Source organism: Parus major, chromosome 20, assembly GCF_001522545.3.
Source record: "Parus major isolate Abel chromosome 20, Parus_major1.1, whole genome shotgun sequence".
Classification (NCBI taxonomy): Eukaryota; Metazoa; Chordata; class Aves; order Passeriformes; family Paridae; genus Parus; species Parus major.
The window spans coordinates 13,044,673-13,066,305 of record NC_031788.1 but is presented as its reverse complement, the minus strand read 5'-3'; the positions used below and the strand labels follow the sequence as shown (position 1 = coordinate 13,066,305).

General features: G+C 44.9%; 1 long non-coding RNA gene across 1 annotated transcript in view; it reads right to left on the bottom strand.

Moving 5' to 3' along the window:
* Positions 1-21,633, bottom strand: part of LOC117245376 — a 35,851-nt gene that overhangs the window by 9,641 nt on the left and 4,577 nt on the right. The window contains exon 2 of the long non-coding RNA XR_004500028.1: positions 10,123-10,206. This is a non-coding gene — a long non-coding RNA (uncharacterized LOC117245376). The remainder of the gene's footprint in view (positions 1-10,122; positions 10,207-21,633) is intronic.

Genomic DNA, 21,633 nt, shown 5'->3' with positions numbered 1-21,633 from the left:
AACACCAAATATCTAAGATAGGCCTACACTTATCCATCCACACAGGAAATTATGAAGGACAGGAAATCATGAGGAGAACACTGGGAAAACAGCAAGCACCCTTTTGATAGCCCAAATTTATAGCTTAAATCTAAATATTCAGGCTAAATATTTTAATTTCAATAGTTAACTTTAAAATCTTCTTCTTCTTCTAGTTAAATACTTCAAAATACAGCCAACATTTCTCTGTGTTGAGACCCTTTGGAGAGCACCTGCCCAGCTCTGGTTGAAGGGTACCTGCCCTACTTTCCTCCAAGTCCAACTCCCCCGTGCACACAGATCTGATATTTGGGGTTTTATTCTCCACAGTTCCAGCTCTAAGGCAGCCTGGCAGATTAAGTTCAAGCTTTGTGAACAGAAGAGAGATAATTCAGAGGCCTCTTATTACTTCTGATCTCTGAGCTGTGCAGGGATCACAGCTCCCGGATTGCATCTGTTCCCAAAATTCTCAAAACAAAACCAGCTTCTCTGCATAATCTGTTTTCTTGCTCTTATGGAGTGAGACGTGCAAAAACAATATATCTATAAACAAAAAAAATCTCCTAGAAGAACACAACAACCTTCAGGTGATTAAAATAACCATGACAAGATGAGAATGACAGGATTTTTCCAATCCCTGTTTCCCTGCAGGAGCAGGGGCACACAAATGGTGGCCTTTAGTGGAGAATTACCAGGAGAACCATATGGGCCAGGAAGAAGCTTAAAATATGGATTTTTTTGCAGATGTAGCAGTTCATTCTGCAGTTGGAGAAGAATCTTTTCATGGGAAGGGAGCTCAGGCCCTGGCACTGCCCAGGGAGGTTTGGATCCCCATCCCTGGAGGTGTCCCAGCAATTCCTGGAGGTGGCACTGAGTGCTCTGGGCTGGGGACAGGCTGGGGATGGGGCACAGCTGGGGCTGGAGGATCCTGGAGGGTTTTTCCATCCCCAATGACTCCGTGAACCACGGTAGGAAGTGGGTTTGCACACCAATAATCCAATTTAGACCTTGAAAGGTCATGAAGAGAATAACATGCACTCTTTCCTTCCCACCCAAACATTCACTTCTGTCTCTGTGAACTTTATAATTTATTCTCTGAGTGTGAAATCTGCTGCAATGCCAGAGCTGCTTCCCTGGATTTTTAAATGATGTTTTTTAAGGGTGCTGTACAAGAGCTTTGTACCAAGAAAACTCAGGACTGGGTGCCCTTAGTCCAACTCCTGCAGCTGTGCAGGAAAAGGGATAAATCCACCCCAGAGAGATCCCTCCAGGTGAAAAGAAGAGAGCAGCAATTCCAGCTATAAATAGGGTTGGAGACACGAGACCAAGGAAATTAAGAGGTGTATAAATGAACCCTGCTGTAACACTGACCCAGCTCCTTCTCTCCAATTAATTTAATTGAGAGTTTTGGTTTACTTAGCACTTTTCATCCATAGATCTAAAAGCACTTTATAAAGAAATGTAAATGTCAATATCCTCATTTTCCAGAGGAGGATGAAAGGGCACAGGGAACTTGTATGAATCACCCCAGGTCAGCAAGTAGGTGGCAAAGCCCAGAATAGAAACCAGTTTGCTCACTGTGTCTGCTGTGCCCCATCCCATCCACCAGGAACTGGGAATTCCAGGTCATTTAACAAAGAGCTGCCAAAAATCCTCTGTGAAACTGAGAGCTACCCCTTTGACTTACAGCAGTGCAAGTAGAGCTCTTGCAACCTGAAATAAATATTAGTAAAAGGAGCTGCATCAAATGCCCAAGTTTGTACTTTAAAAAGAAAAAAATAGCATAAATATTTTGTCCATGTAATATTGTCAAAAAGTTATATTTTACTATTTTTCTTACCCAGAAAAACTTATGTTTTGCCACATGCCCATAGAATTATTTTTCAGGGAGGTCTAAAAACTGCACCCAGGTTGTAACTATTCAAAGAAACCTGATTTTTATCTCCCTGAAAGCAGATATTCTCAGGTATTTTCTTCCATGGCAAACACACTGGGAGGTGACCAGCTAGGAAGAAAAAGGAGAAAGGTTTTTTACACATGGGATCATTACCAGTGGAGCTGCTGAATCCCAGATTTATTCATCCACGTGTCTGCTGTTTGTGGGAGCTGTTTCCAGAGTTAGGAACTTGCTCATTGTTTTTCTCAGACCATTGGAGCCCCTCTGGACCACTGGAGGTGCAGCTAAAACTCTTCCCAAAGTTTCTCTGTGCTCTGCTCTGTAAATGTGCGAGGAGCAATGATTTCCAAGTCTCAGAACTCTGCTAGCTACTGAGAAAAAGGATAATGAGGTATGAAACAGCTTCATCCATCACACCCAGCCTCAGCCACGGGGAATTTCAACTGATCCAGCTGCAAATGCCCAGTTCCAGAGAGCTCCTGTCCCTCCTGCAGTGGCAAACCGCATTCACCAAACTCCAGTGTGATTCCAGAGCTGAGCCATCAGCACATCCTCCAGTCAGGTCTGCTCATCCCATCCCAAACACCACAGCCACCGAGGCCATCTGAGACCTCCCACCAGAGTTTTCTGTCCCCCAGGGCCGGGGAAAGGCAGCAGGAGCTGTCGGGGTCTGGAGAAACAATCACCTGATGTCAGCAGCAGGGCTGGGGCCAGGCTGAGCTCTGATGGCAGCAGCAGCACTCAGCGTTTCCTTGGGAAGGGACCTCTCCAGCCCAGAGCAAGATAAAGCTTGCTAAACTCATCAGAGCCTCCTGGCAGCTGCCTTCTGTTCCCTCTGCATTTATTCTGGAGGGGAGAGCTGGATGAGCAGCTCCCCAAAGCATTCGGATTTGGAGCCTCAAGCCTTGAAGGGCAGATTTTGCCATTCTTTTGCTGAGCTCCCAGTGAATAATACCCTGTGATATTTCAGACTCCAGTGTAGTGCATGACTCATGGATTCTGTAGTAAATAGGCCAGACTCACAGCTCCAGGTATTTTTAACCTTCTAAGCAGAAAAAGGGAATATTTAGGATGAGAAACGAAGATGAATTTCACAACAAAAATAGCAAGACCTCTTGGTGTGCAGCCCTTGGGTAACCCTCTGGGACACAACTATCCAAATTACCGTATGCACTTTCCCAAGCAATGTTAAATAAACCCCAAAGACTTTGTGAAATTCTCTCTGGTGTGCTAGCACTGCTACAGAGCTGCACTAAAATAAAAATGACGCCTTCCTTGGAGTACTCCAAGGCACTGCCGAGCCATCAAACGCTCAGTCTGAGCAAGAAGGGAGCTGAGAGCTGCCAGGGCTGTCCCTGCAGGGCCCTGGGCACACAGCAAACAGCTCTGGCCCTCCTTCCTGCCTGTGACTAACAAAGTGAGCAGATGTGGAGAGAGCCTGGGGCTAAATCTGAGCCTGGGAGGTGTCACCTCCCCCCTGGGCATGAGCTGGCCAGGACAATCCTGCAGGAGAGCTCTGGTGGCTCCAGGTGACCCTCAGCTGATGCCCAAGCAGCAATAAAACCAATCCATGTCCATGGAACTGTGTGTCCCCTCTCCAGTGGGGCCTCTGGGGAGCCCAGGCTGTGACTGAAGCACCCAAAACCCCAGAGAAAGCCTGAGGAGCAAAGGTCCTGCCTCACAACCTGAAGCAGAGAGCTGTGAATCAGGGACGAGGTGGGAGGGGGAGAAGAGGCATCGAGGTGGTGGCAGAACTCCTCCTGATTGCTCAGGACTGGCTCTCATGGGGTCACAGCCTGCTTTGGGTTGGGAGGGACCCTAAACCTCATCCCATTCCACCTTCCCCTACCCCAGGCTGCTCAGAGCTCCATCCAGCCACACTGTTGGCACTTTCAAGCTAAAATTTCCAGACATCTCTTGGGGTTGAACACTCATCTCCCTGGGTTTGGGCAGTGATTCCCCCCAGCTTGTTCAAAAATCCCATCCACACTCATTTTCCTGTCCTTGCCCTCTCTGATGAGCACTGGGCTCCTGTGTGACCCCACAGCACTGCAGAGGGCTCTGCTGGGGACGTGGGGGGAGAGGGGACTTCTACTGGAATCTGATTCAGAAAAGGAACAAGAAAAAACATTTCTATTCCCATTAGGTTTTGTAAAACCATTTAGTGTTATGAAAAGCCTAATGGTTAAGCCTAAACTAAGTAGACAGTGATCCTTTAAGTCCCCGTCTTCCAGCACATTTCACCATTCTTTTCTTTCAAGGAAAGTTAGGATTGTTGTTCTTTCACCTTCCAAAGTCCTTGATGGGTTATTTCTAGAGAATATTTTAATCCGGGAAGTATTTTGGTCGGCAAAGACATCCACAGAAATTTCCTCAAATTCCATCACATATTTACCCACTTCTCAGAAATTCTTCTTCCATTTTCTATTAATATTATTTCACTGGGATCAGTCTCTGTTGAGAAATTTAGTTTAAGCTGCCTAGCAGTCTTAAAAGAGGAAGATCTATTAATTTAATCATTTATATGAATCATGTCTAAATGATCTCAGCAGAGAAAATGTGTTAGCCATTTAAATCCCATCATTACATATTATATAATAATTACCAGTAATTCTAGTTTGGATGGGCCACAATATTGCTTTACATACCTAATATATTCAGAACATCCACCTCACCGAGCTCAGTCTTTTTGTGACCTTTGAGTTTATGTTTGTCTCTTGATTATGAGCACAGGACAGGCTCTCCAAGGAATCAGGGATGCAAAACACATCCACGGTGCCACCTCTCTCTGCCATGTGCAGCTATCACTTTGTTTTTTTAATATCTCAAGTTCTTTTTGTCTCTGGATGGTATCGAGATGCTATTGATACTGCTGTCATCAAAATAATATTTATTTCTTGAGTGCTCTCGGTGCTCATCACGGCAATGCAGTGAGGAGCTACTCCCAGGATACTCCAGGGTGTAACTCCCGCTGGATTTCCAGGTCCCTGTTGGTGTGAGCAGACAGCTGAGCTCAGTGGTGCTGCAGCCCAGGCTGGGAGAATTTGCAGGGATCTTTCTCCATGAAAAAAGGGAAAATATTAATCAGCCCCGAGAGATTCCTGCACAGCCCCGAGCACAGGTTTCACTTCTGCTGCTCCAGAGCCCTCGGGAGCCAGGGAGGGCACAAAACCTCTGCAGCAGTGGCTGAACAAGCTCCCAAATTACAGCTCTTAGGGGCAAGCCAAGGGAAAGCCATCACACCCAGCTCCTCACTGGGAGTTGATCCATTTCCAATGGGCAGGACAGCCCAGTGCTCCCCAGGAAGCCAAAAAGGGCTCCAAACACTCTGGGAGCACAGCTGGGGTGGGAAGGTGGTGCTGGCACAAGGCTGGAGGGATTCCAGCCCCAGAGATCGGCACCTGGGGACACAGACAGTGCTTCCAGAGGGGATCTCCAGGAGAAACCCCCAGCCCTGAGCCCTCCCTGGCCCAGCACCGCTCCCAGGTGTGGGACTGCCCTGGAGAAAGGTGGAACGGTGCCCCTGCCCTGCCACAACAACACAAATAACTTCACCTACTGTGGACACTCTGAGCTTCTTTTTAAAATTATTATTCTTTTGCACCACCCCTGCATGAATCCATCTGCCAGCAACCTTTCCTCCACTCCATCAAAACTGCAACACCAGATAAACCCCTGATTAATTACAGAACAGCGAAACTTCCAACTCTCATATCCCAAGGGTCAAATCCATCCCTGGTGTAAGCCAGAACTCAGCAGTGAGACAAATTTGGCCCTAGGTGACTTTTTTTCCCTCGACTAACTCATTACACCACCTCTCCTAGAGCTGATGAATTGAGCCCCTTGTGTTCTGTTTGTAACCATAATTAGTATTCATTTTGCAAGCTTAAAGCTCACCCTTGCTCCAGGACTGAGCCTAATGTTAATCACTGCGGTGTCTGCCCGCCTCTGACTCTGATCTGTCAGGTTTGCATTACTTGTCCCATACCTAATTTTTTGCCCTTACCAGCCAAGTAGCACCTCGACATCACACTGTGTCAGAATTAGAAACTTTTGACAGATCTGTAATCATCTAGTTCTCATCAGCTCTGTGCATGTTAGTCACTTCATTTCCACATTCTAACAGTTAATATGCCTTAATTTCTCACACTTTGTGAATATTTAATTCCTCCCTTTTCAACATCATTTTTAGGTTGTGTGAATCATTTTCAAAGCCTTTGCTATTCTCCCTCCACTATCATCTGCATATTTTATGAAATGGCACAGTTGAATCTCTGAGGGCTCTTGATAAAAATGAAACTGGCAGGCTGCTCATTAGTTGTTTACCTGGAGCTGTGTGAATCCCCCAGAATGGTGGATTCCCACTTGGGTTTGAATTAGGATATTCTGACACATAAGAATTGAAAACCTTTCCAGGCTGAGTGTGATTCTCTCCCGCTCCCCCCTTTCCATCCCAATTAATGGCTCTTCCAGGGAGTTTTGCACTCCTTTGGCCAATCCTGCACCAACACCTGCAGCCACTGGGTCCTCCCGAGGTGAGAGACAGAGGCTGCGGCCAATTAGCAACTCTAATGAGGGGGAAAAGTGTCCCATCAAGAGCACACAGAGGGCAGCAGGACAAAAATGAGAACTTTTCAGGCTTCCAGAGTCAAAGCAAGTCACCGGGACTGGGGCTGGTTTGAGCACGTGCTTCAATGGGCAAGTGATGAAAAATGACATTTATTTGTTCCAAGAAGTCCTTGCCCATGACCATACCCGGCAGATCTCACAGCTCTTGCACAGGCAGAACCCTCTCCTTTATTTCCTTGATCTCATTTATGCAATTAAACACTGCTGTCTCCCCACTGGAATAAACTGAGGGGCCACACACAACAATTCATGAGTTCCAAGGCAAAAATCAGATTATCCTTGTGTTTACCAGAAAATCCTGGGTTATTCACAGGAGAACTCAGTGGGGTTTCTATTCCAGCCCTCACACAGAACATGTTTTCCCTACTCCACCTCTGCTTCCCCCCCTTGGAAGCTGGGCCCATGCTGACGGGTATCTCCATGCAGTTCCCCACATCAATAAATCTTCTCTCCACATTCCAGTAGTTTTAGTTTTTAGTGTCCAAAGGTTTAAATTTAGCCTGATTTATTTTTATGCTGATCTCATGCTCCTTTCATAGCCTTTACTTAAAAGCAGTAATGCTATCTCGCTCGCCGCTAAATTTTTTATGAATTTTTTGGCCTTTGCTGACTTGACAAGGAAATAGAGAATTGGGGACATTATAAATAGGGGTGAGAGAAGATTTCCAGCTGTAGGAGCCGCATCTGCATTGTGACTTTGGCTGTACAGGTGCTTTGGTGAAAGAAAAAAGAAATGGAAGGCTTGGATTTGATAGGAACCATCTTTTGATTTTATCCTCATGTCCCACCTAATTCATCCTGGCCTGAACACATCTCTTAAAACTCAGTGCATTAAAAATACAAATAACTGAGAGCAGAGTTCTTAATTAAAATTCCACAGAGTTTCTGGCCAGCTGATGTTTCATATTTTATCCCTGCAAATGAACAGCCAGGAACAATCAGGAGCTCCCTTCTGCAGCCCCTAAAACTCCCTCTCCTCAGCAGCAATTGAGAGAAAGGTGAGACACAATTTACTGACACCTCACATTGTTTGGTGCTCACTCTCAATCTAATCAGGTGTCTCATGCAATTTGTTGTATTTGTTAAAATCCCAGCTTTAGGAAGCCCCTGAATATTAAAAAACCCTAATAATGAAAAGTGATATTTTTATATAGCCTCGTCTAGAGTGAGGGTGGATTTCAATATGTTTTGTTCATTGTAAAGATTCGGAAATTAAATATATATTAAAAATGATTTTTTATAGTCTCACGAAGCCTGGTGGCCTGTGTGGCTGGATTTTAATTCTTGGCTTTGACAGTATTCCATTCTTTTGATTTGTTATATGTGCTTCAGATCTATTACTTTTTAATTGGACATGAACATGCCTATGAACTGAACTCGGTCTCCAAGGGTTTGCATAAAATTAGCCAGGACGTGGGGAAAGTGCAGTTGTCACTAGAGCTCAGGACTCAGATCCTGCAGAAGGTAAAAATAACAACAGCCTTGGAGGTGCTCATCCAACCCCAGCCTGAACAGGGCCAGCAGCAGGTGTGGCAGGGTGAGATTTTAACTCACCCACAAGATATTTAACCATTATCACTTCCTATCATTTAATATTTTCTGATCTCATTAAATAATGGCCTGGCTTCAGAAATACCTTCGTCCTCCTGAGTAGAAGCAGACATTCTGGGGTGTGTGCATCCTTCCCTCTCAGTGATGTCAGCCTCTCCAAAACCTTGGAGACCAACCCACACTCTGATGATGTTCCAGAAGGATCTCTCATTGTTACAACTGCACACAAAACAACTGCAGGAAGTATTTTCTTAGTGGCCAGTGAGTTAAATTAACTTGTGACTTCAGTCTTGCAATACCAACAGCGTTTCCTGGACATGAGGAACTCCAATGAATTTGCTTTTAGTGAAGTGTTGATCCATATGAGGACACTTGTTAAAAGTTATTCTCTGTTTGATGAGGACAATTTTCATCTCAATTTCCAGACATCTCTCAGGGTTGAACACTTATCTCCCTGGGTCTGGGCAGCGACTCCCCCCAGCTTGTTCAAAAATCCCATCCACACTCATTTTCCTGTCCTTGCTCTCACTAATGAGCACAGGGCTCCTGTGTGTGACTGCACTGCCCATCCTCAGCAGAGGGAGAAACTTCTCTGGGAAATGGCAATTTTAAAGCCCCAGTTAATTCAGGGTTGATGGACATCACCCTCACGCTGCTTATCTGTGCTGACCAGGGCACTGTGGGGAGCAGACTCACAGCAAGCCAACCCAAAGCCATCGAAATCAGATAAAATCCTGCTTTTCCTGCAATTAGCTCTTCCTCTCCATGGTGACTGTGGAGCAGTGCTCACAGGGAAGCACAGGGGACAACAGAAAACCAGAACACACCAGGGGCTGTGTGTGGGACTGAGGGTGGAAATACAGACAGGTAAAAAAGGGCTGCAAACACAGGCAACACCAAAGCATTTGATGCAAGAAACAAAAAGACTTGCCCAGAACAGCAAACTCTGCCTGCAGAGATATCCCTCTCCTCTGATGTAGTTGTCAACTTTGAATTTCTTTTCAGAGCAAAAGCTCTCCAGCTTGGCTCAGTCCTGGTTTATGCTTCTCTACCCTCGCCACCCCTCCTCCCGCATGTTAAACAGACCAGAGACCTGACATTTTATGTTGTTTGTTTGAAATGATAAACTTAATCATGAGTGAAATGTTAGGAAGTGACAGTGCTGGCCACAGTAAGGTCATTGCTGCTGCAGCCAAGCAAATACCGCTCTCCCTTTAATTGCATCGCCAGCCCTTGCCACAGGAGGACCCAGGCATTTGCAAGTGGGGAGCTGAATCTGTCTTTGTGATAATTAAACCATGGACCTCTGGAAAGACTGCCAAATCTGCCATATGGTAGTTTTATGACCTAGACTGCTGTTATCTCTTGAGAAAGCTAACATCCTAATCTCATTTTCGTTATCTGTGATCAGAACCCGCGTTTCTGGAGGGCAAAATGCAGGAGCAGCCTACAGCAGTGACATTTTGTCCAGTGGTTCAAATTAATAAAATGAAGAGAGAAGTCGTTATTGGCATCCTGGAATGAAAGCAGAAATCAAGAAGCTAAACCCCGATCACCTGTGGGTTACCGGTGCACAGATTGTAACATCTCCCTGTGAAAAATTCCTGGGACCTGCCTTTGGAGGGACCAGTGCCCGGATGGGTAATTAAAACATTCCTTGCAGGAAGGTTGGGAAAAGGCCACTGAGTTTTTTGACAACGCAAACACGTTATTTTAAAACACAGACACAAGAGGCTGCTGCCTTTGGAGGCCTGATGTCATTTATCACAGACACGGTGCATCCTTTGAGCACTCAGAGCTGGGCACATTTCACAGGAACAGAAAGCTGGGACACGTCTGATATCAAGAATAAACAGCTCAGAACCAGTGCTGGATGAGCCTGGCCATTCTAAAACTTCCACAATTTCAATAAATTAACACTAATTGTCATTAAACCTGCCACACGCCCGTGTGAGCACTCGCCCTGTGGCTGGGGAACAACGCTGCCCCTTGGAGCCCAAACACAAACGTTCCCCAGCTGTGCTCACCTCGTCAGACACAGTTTGGGGCTGGATCACTTCCTAAGGGAATGCATCTGTTCCTTTCAGCAGGGTTATGTCTTCAGAAGGGCCCTGAAAACAGAAGGAACAGGTGGCATATTTTTCATCTCACTGGTAGCAAACACAGCCCGTGTCCTTTGGTGGCTGAGAGAGCCTTAAAAGGGGGATCTCCAGCACCAGGAATTGTTAGTGGAGATGATTCTTATCAGATATTTCAGGATGGGATATTTCTTTGCAAGGAAAAGCCGTATGGCTCCTCAGGTCTGCACTAAGTTCTCCAGCCCAGTGACCTTCATCACATTTATCTGCCAGCCAGACACTTATTGAGAGATTACGTGGGTCTGTTTTTACAGAAATATTCGGGTTATATGATCTAGATAATACAGCCTGCTATAAATCACCCCGGTTGTCCCTTGGTATTTTGAAAACTGATGAGACTGCCGATTCCTGCTCCTTACTCTGTATGCAAATGATAAATTATAGATGGGAAATAGGAAAAAGAAGGTTTTACTCATTTGCTGGATTGAAACAGACTGGATTAGTGAGCGAGAAGTAGTACCCTTGGACTATTTATTGTGACATTGCTTAGAAAAATTCAAACCCCAAAGCCTTCAAATCACTGGGGACATTGTTAGCCTTCTGCAGGAATTATTAAAATGTACAGAAATGTATGAGCATCACTTTATAATAATTAATCAGGGGCTGTTGATTAATAAAGCTCATTTTTTAGTCCCGATGATTCAGGGTATTATCCAAAGGACAGTGTCCTTGTCATATTGATTAAGAAACCAGACTTTGCCGTGGAAGAAAGTGTAAGAACAGTCTCTCTTCTTCCTTCCCCCCCTCCCCCCCTATAAAATAAATATTGAATGAGAATATTAACTCGTTAACCTTGACAACAATTTGTAATTTTCATAAGGAGGAAAACTCGCGTATTCAGCAAATAAATTGCTGCAGGGATTTCAGGGAAACAAATTGGAGAGAATGAAGAATGCTACCATATGAATTCTGTCGTTTTTATGGGCTGCGATGATAAATTTGTTTGGTTATGTCCCTCAATTAAGGCCACAAATACTGGAAAGCGTCAGGAGCAAGAGAACTGGTGGGGCTGGTGCAGAGGAGTCTGGGTGACAATCTAAGGTCACCCAGCAAGTTCAGGTTGTTTTCTTCTCTCAGACCCAGATCTGGAGCCAGAGTCTCCCAGAGCACGTTCTCTGTCCAGCACACGAATCCCCCCAGCCTCTGCTGGCAGATAACTCCATTTATTGCCTGTTGAGGAGACAATCTTCACGTGGAGTTCACAGCAGCAGCCGCAGGTTTTCCAGGGTTATCTAAGGATCCTGCACTCACTTTAACCAGGAATGCAGGTAAAGCAGATAACTGGGAGCTGCCCAGAGCTGCTTTTTAACCCCCTATAAAAATGTTCTGCTTTGAAACTCGAGCTGGGGGTGTTTCAGGGATTACAGGAAAAATGGACACTCTTTACTCCTCTGTGGATTTCCAGCTTCCAAACCCTTCCTTGTCCAGATCACTGACTCAGCCAGACAAACACATTTAGGACGTGCTTAGTTTTAAGCTCGTTTTACCTCAGCTAACATCAAGTAATGCTGTGCACGCTTAAAAGTAAGCACATGCTTAACTGCTTTGTTGGATTACAGCCTAAATTATCTATTAATCCAATTGCATGGTTTCCTCTGATCACTGCAGTCTTCAAATTCTCACTGTACAATAGATTTAATATAAATGCATTATGTTTGTCAGGCATGCCACGAGATTTTCATGCTGTCCTTGTCTGCTTGGCTATATTGTCATCCATAGGAGAATATTAAAGATTTAATATGATTTTAAAAATTTTAATTTTAGCCTTATGGTTTTTTTTTCTTTCTTTTTTTGAAGGACAGGGAATGAAGAGTATCTTGTTTGGGAAAGCAAAAGGAAAAATTAAATAAAAGCATTTAATATTTTAAAGGTCCAGATAGGGAAGCATGAGGCAAACGAGAAAATCCCCTGCAGCCTTGGAACACAAAGGTGAGAACACACAGGGAGTTTGGAATGCTGCAGGTTCCTGCTACAGCAACAATCCCTGGGTCTGACTGGGGTCTGGTTTTACTGGGCTCATCCTGCAAGGACCTCAGGACAGACAAACCAGGTTGTTCCAGGTATGGGAGGGAATTCCATTCATCTCAACATGTGAGGTGCCCAAATATTCCAGTGAAGGGGAGCCCTGAAATGGCAGCACGTTAATCCTGCCTTTCCATCTCGTACCTTTTGAGGGGCGTTCTGCCTTTTAATGCCACCAAGAGTCACTTTAAGCACACACAAAACCCCTGAGAAACGCAGCTGGAAGTGATTTATCCGTGATTTCCTGAATCCTCCGAGCTCTATCAGCCTCCTCCTTGCCCTTCCCCAGTGCAATCCTGGCCACGTTGCAGCTCTGGTGCCAGGCTGGCCGCTCACTTCCCAGTCCTGCCCTGCTCCCCGTGCCTCAGCTGAAGTGCAGAGCTAAAATCAGCGTAACCCCAGGTAATTAACGTGAATCAGCGGGCACTGCGAGCTCGTGGGCGCTGCTCCTCACCCGCGACGCGCCACCGACAGCAACGACGGCTTTTGCCAAAGCTCCCCTCGCTCAGAGCAAAAATAAATTAATAAATAAATCCCTGCATTTCTATTACTGGTGGCCCTGGAATATAATCAGGCAGTACCTGCAGGATAAATCAAAAGATTAAATTAAGTTGGGATTTGAATCCCCCACTAAACAAAGAATCAAAGCGAGATTTCGCTTCGCTGGACTCCGGGCTCGGAATGGCTTTCGAGGGCCTCCCTCCCAAACATAATATCATTATTGGCTTTGACCACAGGTAGGTTCCACAAAACACACAAAATCCAGCCCAGGGGGTGCCGGGGGGAGCAATATGGACAGCAGTATGGGTTTTTATTCATTGCCTGGCCTCCTGCCCGCTCCTCCTGAGCCTCTGCAGCGCAGGCCGGGCTCTGGCACGGCTCTGTGTCCTGCCTTCTGCTGAGCCTGTCCCCTCCTGCAGCACAGGGCACCTGCTGTCCTCCCACCCACGCTGCTCCTTCCTTCCCACCAGGCACAAGAGCCAAACCTCCTCCTTTTGGGGAGAGGCCGCTGGCCCCCGGGAAAGGCTGGCATAAATCACAGGATGCCGGCACATCTCGGGGCTCTGCAGCCCCAATCTCCTCCCTGCCAGCCACCAAAGGCAGCTTAAACCCTCCAAAACCTGCGCAGTTTCAGCCTCTCTGCCCACAAGATGTCACCCTGAATTTTAACAAAGGTACATTTACCCTTCAATTTTAACTTCCCTCCCTCCTCCTCCCCGGGTTCCGTCGTTAGAACCAAGTGCATCACCTCTCCAGAGCTGATGATTTACACACAGCCCCAAAAACCCTGTTTAATTCTCGCTGCTCCTGACCTCAGCTGCATTTTGGCAACACATCCAGGGAATTCTGGGCTGAATTTCCTCCAGTTTTTCACAGCACAGGATAAATATTTTCAGCTCAGTCTGCAAAGCCCCATCCAGTGTGACCCCAAGAATCTTTCAGTGATGTTCATCTCCAGTTTGAGAAGGAGCATGTGGGAGACTCTTCAATGTAGAGTCTTAATATGTGTTATCTGATAACAGCAGCCTCAGATTTCAAGTGTTTCACAGCTTTTTGGATGATAAAAACAAATGCCAGCATGAAAAAGAACGAGAATGAGAAGTATCTCCAAACCTTCTTGAGAGGGGAAGCGACAGCAGCCTCACCAGAGCGCCCTTGCCAAATCCCTAGGTTTGGAAAAGGATGCATTGAACTCTTAAGGTTTATTTTGTGTGTTTTAAAAACTGATGCAGTTTCTTTAGAGCCCATATTGAGAACGTGGCCGTGTGCACACAAAGCTTTGATGCTTTTTTCTTCAAGAAAAACCCTTTTCTGCTGGATTTTTGGACCTGTTTTGCACCTTCCCTGGGCCGTGGGAAGGGAGCGTGTCCGTGACCCATTAGGAACCTGACATGACATTTATGTGCACGTTTAGCAGGGCTGCTCTCACGAGCACAATAATTACACACACAAATGAGCTTTGAAATTGCCCTTTTATGAAAATTCAAACCTTGATATTTAACTAGTTAATAAGAGCCCCTCTCGCATCTGATTTGCAAATCAGATATTTGTGTGAAAGGCTGGGTTTTTCAGAGGGGAGGACGACACTGGGATGTTTCCTGTGCTTATTTACACAGATTTAGACAGATCTCAATTTGCCTTTCTGCAAAAATATTTGTTTCATTTCTGCTTGCACGTGAATTGGCCAGATAGCCAAGAACTTGGACACAAAACCAGGCACAGAAATAAACCTGAGATTTGTGGAACACCTGGAATCCAGGCCTCCCAAACTGATCAGCCTGTGAGAAAAACACCTTTGCAGCAGAACACTGCACACCAAGCAGGCCCAGCCTGCTACAACAAGCACTTAGCCTTTAAAAATAATAAACAGGATTTTACCAAAGTCCTGGTATGTTGAGCCCAGTATTTTATTTTTCAATATTATTTTTTAACTCTCACCACTGAGGCCACTTGCAGGAGAAGTTTGTTCCGAATTTTATGGGAACAGAGTTAAACCCTACTACACCTTGGTAGTTTTAGCTATTGATAATTCCCCTACTCTTTTTTTTCCTCTCTAATTCAAGACAGCTGCTAGTTTGGGGAGTCCAGCATGAGGGAAGAGTCAGATCTGAAAAGGAAAGAAGGAAATTTCTATTTTTCAGCTTTGTTCATCACTCAGGATCTCCAGGTATTTCAGGAGGCACAAAACTCCCCTCTCCCACTCCCAACTCAATCCTCATTTTCCTCAGACAGGGGGAAGCTCAAACTTCCTAAAACAAAAGTGTTCATGGAGTAGCTGTACTGAGACTCTTCCTAAACCACTGAAACAAATATTTTTGCCTCAACATGTACTAAAACACCATCCTGGAGATTTCTGCCCTTTCCCCAAGGTATTTTCATCTCTCCAGGAGCAGATTTTGTTCACACCGAGTGCAACGCTCCTATAAAAATTCACTGGGCACCTTAACATCCCTTCCAACTCCAAATAAAAAGGCTGAGAAACATAAAGAGAACAGCAGCCCCTAAACAACTGAGATTTATTTTTCTTTCCATAGGAAAAATAGAGGGTTTTTTTTATAAGAAAAATATTCCTACAAAAAGTTTATTGCTGTTCAATTCTCACCAATTCCCAGCTATCATGAACAAAGATACAAGAGGCACCGTGGGACTGGCTAAGCTTGCCCACGATTTTCCCAGACTTTTCTCCAAGAAATCCCCCTAAATTCCCAGGCTAAGTTTCACTCCAGCAAACCCTGTAAATATTTTGATCAGCTCTGTAGGGCAGCACACTAAATACACTAACTACACACATTCAGGGTGATTATTTCTCAGTAATGAACTGGAGCATCTTGGCAGAAGCTGATTTGTTTCACCCATCTTCTCTGATAATTACATTTTTCCTTCAAAAAAAAACAAACAAACTCTGCACCAAAGTACCAAATCGGTCAAGACATCAGGAGGCCAAAAATAAACAAAAAAATTAATTTCAAACTGTGAAACACAGTCAGCATGAGCTAAATCCCCTCTAAGTCCTCACTATTCATCTCCAGCAACTCAAATCAGGCCCAATTTCCACAGGAAGTTTTCTAAAGGGCAGCTGCAGCATTCCTGATCCTATTACTGGGGCTGATTTTAATAAATGTCACTCACCTTGGCACAAAGTTTGCATTTCAGCCCATTCCCCTTTTCCCTTTACATGTGTTTTTCCTGGGGATTTTGTTAATAGTTTCTAGGCAATGATCACACACTCAATACCCACAAATTGACCAACCTGAGCTGATACTTTTTGTTTTCACAGGCTTCCCTGACTGGTTAATTTTAAGAAAAGAGCATATAAAAGATACTGATGTTTATATCAGCATATACTCATCATAAATATATTATTGGGATATAAACAATCACATAATATTAGCATCATATAATATTTCCTATCCATGGAATAGGAATTAGAGTGGTTTTTTTAAGGCTTTAGGATTTTACAGCCTATGGAATATAAGGACATTTTTGAAGGTGCACAAACTTTTTTTGGGGGGAAAAAAATACTTAAAATGGACTTAAAGGCTGTCATTAGTCACTGCTATTGGTGCATTATAATAATTGTAAATAATCCTGAATGTTGGGCATTGTTCACCTGTAGGAAGGGTGGCTCTGTAACCCAAAGCAAAGGCTAAAATATGAGCACAAATCCCAGCAGGTTTTGTAGAGGAAGAGAAGATGTTTTTATTGGTAAATGCTTTCTCACTGACCCCTCCTCTCCACTGAAGCCTCAGCAGTGAGCGTTATGTAACTGTCCTACCTTCCCCAGGAATTAAGGAAATGAAGCGTGGGATCTTCTAAAGAGGCAGAATTTATTTGTTTTGAAAAGGTACACGTATCAGCAACCCCCAAATTTGAGAAGAGGGAAGGCAGAGCATCCATCCATGAGAATTCTCTCACAAGAGGGGAAAAAACAGCTTTGATGTTCTGTTTTCTCAGAGGTGAGTGAGTAAATAAAATCCAAATGCGTAGTGCAAGATTCCTACCTCAGATAAATTGGATTATCACACCTAGAGGAGGGACAAACCTGGGATTTGCTGAGACTTCTCAGAGGTGCTGAGTGCCCTCATGGAGCAGGCTGCACACAAACCCCACTTCTGTCAAACAACACAAGAAGGAAGCAAATTTTGGAAATTAGGAAGCTCAGAATCCCTGAAGCCATAAAAAAAATCCTTTTCCATAACACAATAAAGAGATGTCTGGATTATTTGCCAAGATTAAGCCATGGGCAGGGCTGGCACCCCTACAATAAAACAGGATTTATCTGGAAATTTGGGCCTGTGGAGTTCTCCAGCCTGGAGTTGTACTGGCTCAGCAATTTCTTCCCAATGATTTGATAAAAATGTTTGCAGCATGTTATGCATCCAGGTACACACAGCAATAATTACCATAATATTATAAAACACAAAGGCAGAAAAGTGCAGTAATTTGCACTGATTATTAAGTAAAAATAGGAAACTTTAATTATTAATTTTTGAAATCACTGAAAGGAGAAAATAGCACACCTTCCATGTGCAGACACTGAAATTAGATTAGCTTGACAAGCCCATTTCAGAGGGAACAGGAATTCTTCAGTGCATTTATTTAATAGACCTTGAACATGTTATGAAGCAACTCTTTATTACAGCATCCTAAAAAATGTGAGTGAAAGGATTTGAAATCCCACACCTTGGTGCTGCTTTTAGATTAATACAAAACATTGAAAGAATCCGAATGATGACAGCTCCCTATTCAAAGCAGCCTCTAACAGAAGCAGGAGCAGAGGAAATGGGAATAGCTCCTGTGGCAAGTGCAGCTCCTCAGGAGAGGAGGAAAAAGAAGGATTTCCCCTTGCACACATTTTGGGGCAGCAGATTTTGGCCACACCAAAAAATAAATAATAAATTTGTGGTATAAATATATATATATATAAAATAATAAATAATAAATAATATATATATAATAATAAATAAATTGTGGTATCAATAAATATATATAAATGTGGTATAAATAAATAAATAATTTTGTGGTGCCAAATTTATCCACTTGGATCTGACCTCTGGATTTTAAAGCATCAACAGTGGCTGTCTGCTCTTCAAAAATCTCTTTTTTTCCCCACCCTGGGAAGCACACAATATCATTTTTTTAAGTGGGAAAATAGTTTTATGGTATTTAAAGTAAACACTGGCTGTTTTATTGAAGGGAAGGGTGGCACAGAAAAGCCAAAATGTGGAATTAAATGAGTTGTATGCTTGCAAAAGGACTTGAGGAGAAGGGAACTGCAACAAGGCGAACTGGGAAGCTGCTGGGCAGGGCTGGAAATGATAAATGGAACTGTTGTTTTTAAAGAACAGTCAGGAAAGACAGAAAGGCACTGAAATTTGGCTAATGAAGCAGAAGGACCTGCAGAAGAACCAAAAAGGACAGAGCTCCTTCTGTGGATTTTTCCTTTCCCTTTTGCTGGGTTATTTTTCAGAGCAAACACCGTGTTCTCATTGTCTTCTGTCAGAGGAGTAAAAGCTCCTCTCCTGCTGCCAAAACGGCTACTCCAGCCCTGGGTCAGACCAATTATTTCTTAAATGGTTTGTGCTCACCTGCACTTCAAATGGGTGCCTTTGAGAAGCAAAATAACAGCACCTCATTGCCAGGCTGCTCCCAAGATCCATTATGCTCCCAACACATCAGTCTGCTCAATTAAAGAGCCAACCACTACAAAGTGACTGTATATCATTTGTATTACCCTGCTCCAGCCGACACTTTATTCACAAATATCTGACTCCAAGAGGTCCTTTTTTGCTTAGCTAGGTGCTTTATCCCAGCTTGCATTTATGTTTAAAAAAAAGGGAAAAAAAAGAAAGGAAATTTGTGCTTTAAGCGAAGATTTCTGCGTCTTGTGTAGTTATTTCTTCTCTGCAAAGGGAGTTCTGCCTTTCCTTACAGCCCACTTCAAACTGATTTTTCAGAGATTTCCCAAGTCCCATGGAATGACAGGCTGAAGGCTCGCTTTCAAAATATTGGAGGTACGACACTGCAACCCATCCTGCCTTGCCAATTAACTTAATTCTTAGTCTGGGGCTGAGTGAAATCATCTGAATGAGAGGGGAAATAAAATTCACCCTTTGCTGAGGGTTGAAGGACATGGACAGGGGTTCTCAGCGGTCCACGACCCCTCCAGGGCAGCACTGAGGTCCAGCCTGAGCATCCAAGAGCTCCTGGCTGTGCCCAGGATCCATCTTCCCTCACAGCTGAGGGCATCCCACGCTCATTCCCAGTTCCTGCTCTCCCACAGCCCCTCCCTGGAGCTGCCAGGTGGATTCCTCTGCTCCTGGTCTGTGCTGGGATGGATCCATCCCCAAACAGCAGCCCTGAGCTCCCACAGAGCTGCAGGAGGCTGGGCTCACACGGACAGACACAGACAGACACACAGACAGAGCTTCTGGATGGATGCAGGACAGCTTTTCTCCTCTCTGAGGATAATGAAGCCCTGCCAAGGCTCTCCAGAGGGGCCCTGGCTCCTCACCCGGGCTGAGATGCCCCGGGCACTCCGTGTTCCCCTGCCTGGAGCAGAGTCCCCAGGTGTCCCTGAGGAGGAGCAGCCACCAGGAGCCACCAGCCCAGCTTCCAGGGCTCTCCAGGAGCCACCCCAGCTTCCAGGGCTCCCCATGAGTCACCCCAGGTTCCAGGGCTCTCCAGGAGCCACCAGCCCAGCTTCCAGGGCTCTCCAGGAGACACCAGCCCAGCTTCCAGGGCTCTCCAGGAGTCACCCCAGCTTCCAGGGCTCTCCAGGAGACACCAGCCCAGCTTCCAGGGCTCTCCAGGAGCCACCAGCCCAGCTTCCAGGGCGCCCCAGGAGACACCAGCCCAGCTTCCAGGGCTCCCCAGGAGTCACCCCAGGTTCCAGGGCTCCCCAGGAGCCACCAGCCCAGCTTCCAGGGCTCTCCAGGAGCCACCAGCCCAGCTTCCAGGGCTCTCCAGGAGCCACCCCAGGTTCCAGGGCTCCCCAGGAGCCACCAGCCCAGCTTCCAGGGCTCTCCAGGAGACACCAGCCCAGCTTCCAGGGCTCTCCAGGAGCCACCACCCCAGCTTCCAGGGCTCTCCAGGAGTCACCCCAGCTTCCAGGGCTCTCCAGGAGCCCCTTCTGGCTGCAGCTGACCCCAGCAGCACCTGCTGAGCTCGGTTAAAATAAAAGGGCCCTGAGATATGGGGTGGATTCCCCTCTCTCCACCTTCCACTGCGACTCCTCGCTCGAGGAGTTTGTGGGAAGAGCTGCAAGAGCAGAACTCTCCAGCTCTTGATGTCAGCACCAGATCCACACCTTCATTTGCTGCTCCTGGGGCCCAGCTGCTCCCAAATTCATTCTCCCCCTTTCCCCAGGCTGGGAAAGAGCAGGACCAATCCCATGGACACCCCAGGGTACCCCAAACCATCAGCACAGCCCAGCCACGGGTGCCCCAAAGCCTTTAGGACAGCCCAGGTTGACTTCTCAATATCTCCTGAGGAGGTAAAGCTCATCTCAACAAAGTGTAAATTCTGCCCAGTGCAAAGAAAAATTACTTTGAATTAACTGGATAGATGTTATGAATAATCCACATTAAATTCTTAATTTTGGGTTACGATAGAAGACTTAATAGTGGTCAGATACCCACTGCTTATGCAATTAATTCTTAGCCAAGAAAATGAATGTGAGATATAAAATATTTTAGAAATAATCTTTTCGTACAAAAACAATAGAAATTTGAAGAAGGATTAAGATTTAGTGTCACAACAGATTATAGTGTGAACAGAATATGTCCTTACAGAAATCTATTTAACCACTGATGTCCTAGAGGGAACAAACTACAGGGCTTTTTCCACAGGAAAAAAAAAAAGGAATTTGCTTTTTGTGTTTATTGGAGCCCAAAAGTGGCAGGAAATGAGGCATGAAATGTATTGTCAAACACTCAGTGTTCCAATAGAATGACATACTTCCAGCTGAGCATTGATTTCTGGGATGCAAGCTCTCAGCCCACCCTAAAAATGGATATTTTTAATAAATGGATCACCCTGGTAATGCTATATATACACACAAAGGTATTGCTACAAAAAGCTTCAGATTTTTTAACACAGCTCTGAAAAACCTCATCCCAATTGTTAGTTTTTCTTAAGACACACTAATATTGAAGGAATACTGAAAGGAACCAGGAGAGGAGGACCCCCACCAGCCCAAAGTGACCCAAACCTCAGCTCAAAGTCACTCCTGAGCACACATCTTCGACAGAAATAATTGAATTGCAACTCCAGATTTGCCCAGGAACATCACCCTTCTGGCAAGCCTCTGTCCAAGGTATTTCCCTACTGGATCCCAAGAAATCAGGGCCAGAAAATCCCCAGAAAACTCATTTTTCTATATTAATGTCATTAAGTAGCAGCAACACACGCTGGTGAGGGTTGTCTCTGTCCCCAGCAAGTGAGGGATTGCCCAAAAGCTCCAGGTAAAATGAGTTTTGCAGTTATTTTACAGACAAAACTGAGGATGCAAAGCAGCATTACATCAGTCACCCTTTCCCAAAGCATAGCTAATGCACTTAATTAACTCGGCTGCTACCAAATCCTCTGCTTAAAACACTTTTTTCTTTAAAGATTGTCACAAAAAAACCCAAACAAACAAAAAAAAACCACTAGGAAAATTAAAAACCCAAGAAAATGAGAATCAAGAGTGTTGGAATAGAACACAGCTTTATTTTTGCTTTGAGAAATCAGCTGTATGGCGATGATTTAATTAAACTATAAAAGATAATTATTGCAAAAGTGTCTTGCTAGGTGAGAGCAGGATGTGTAGAATTAAAAACCCTTTTGCTGGGTTATTTGGGACAGAGAATTATGTTCTATCACTTTGCTTTTTTA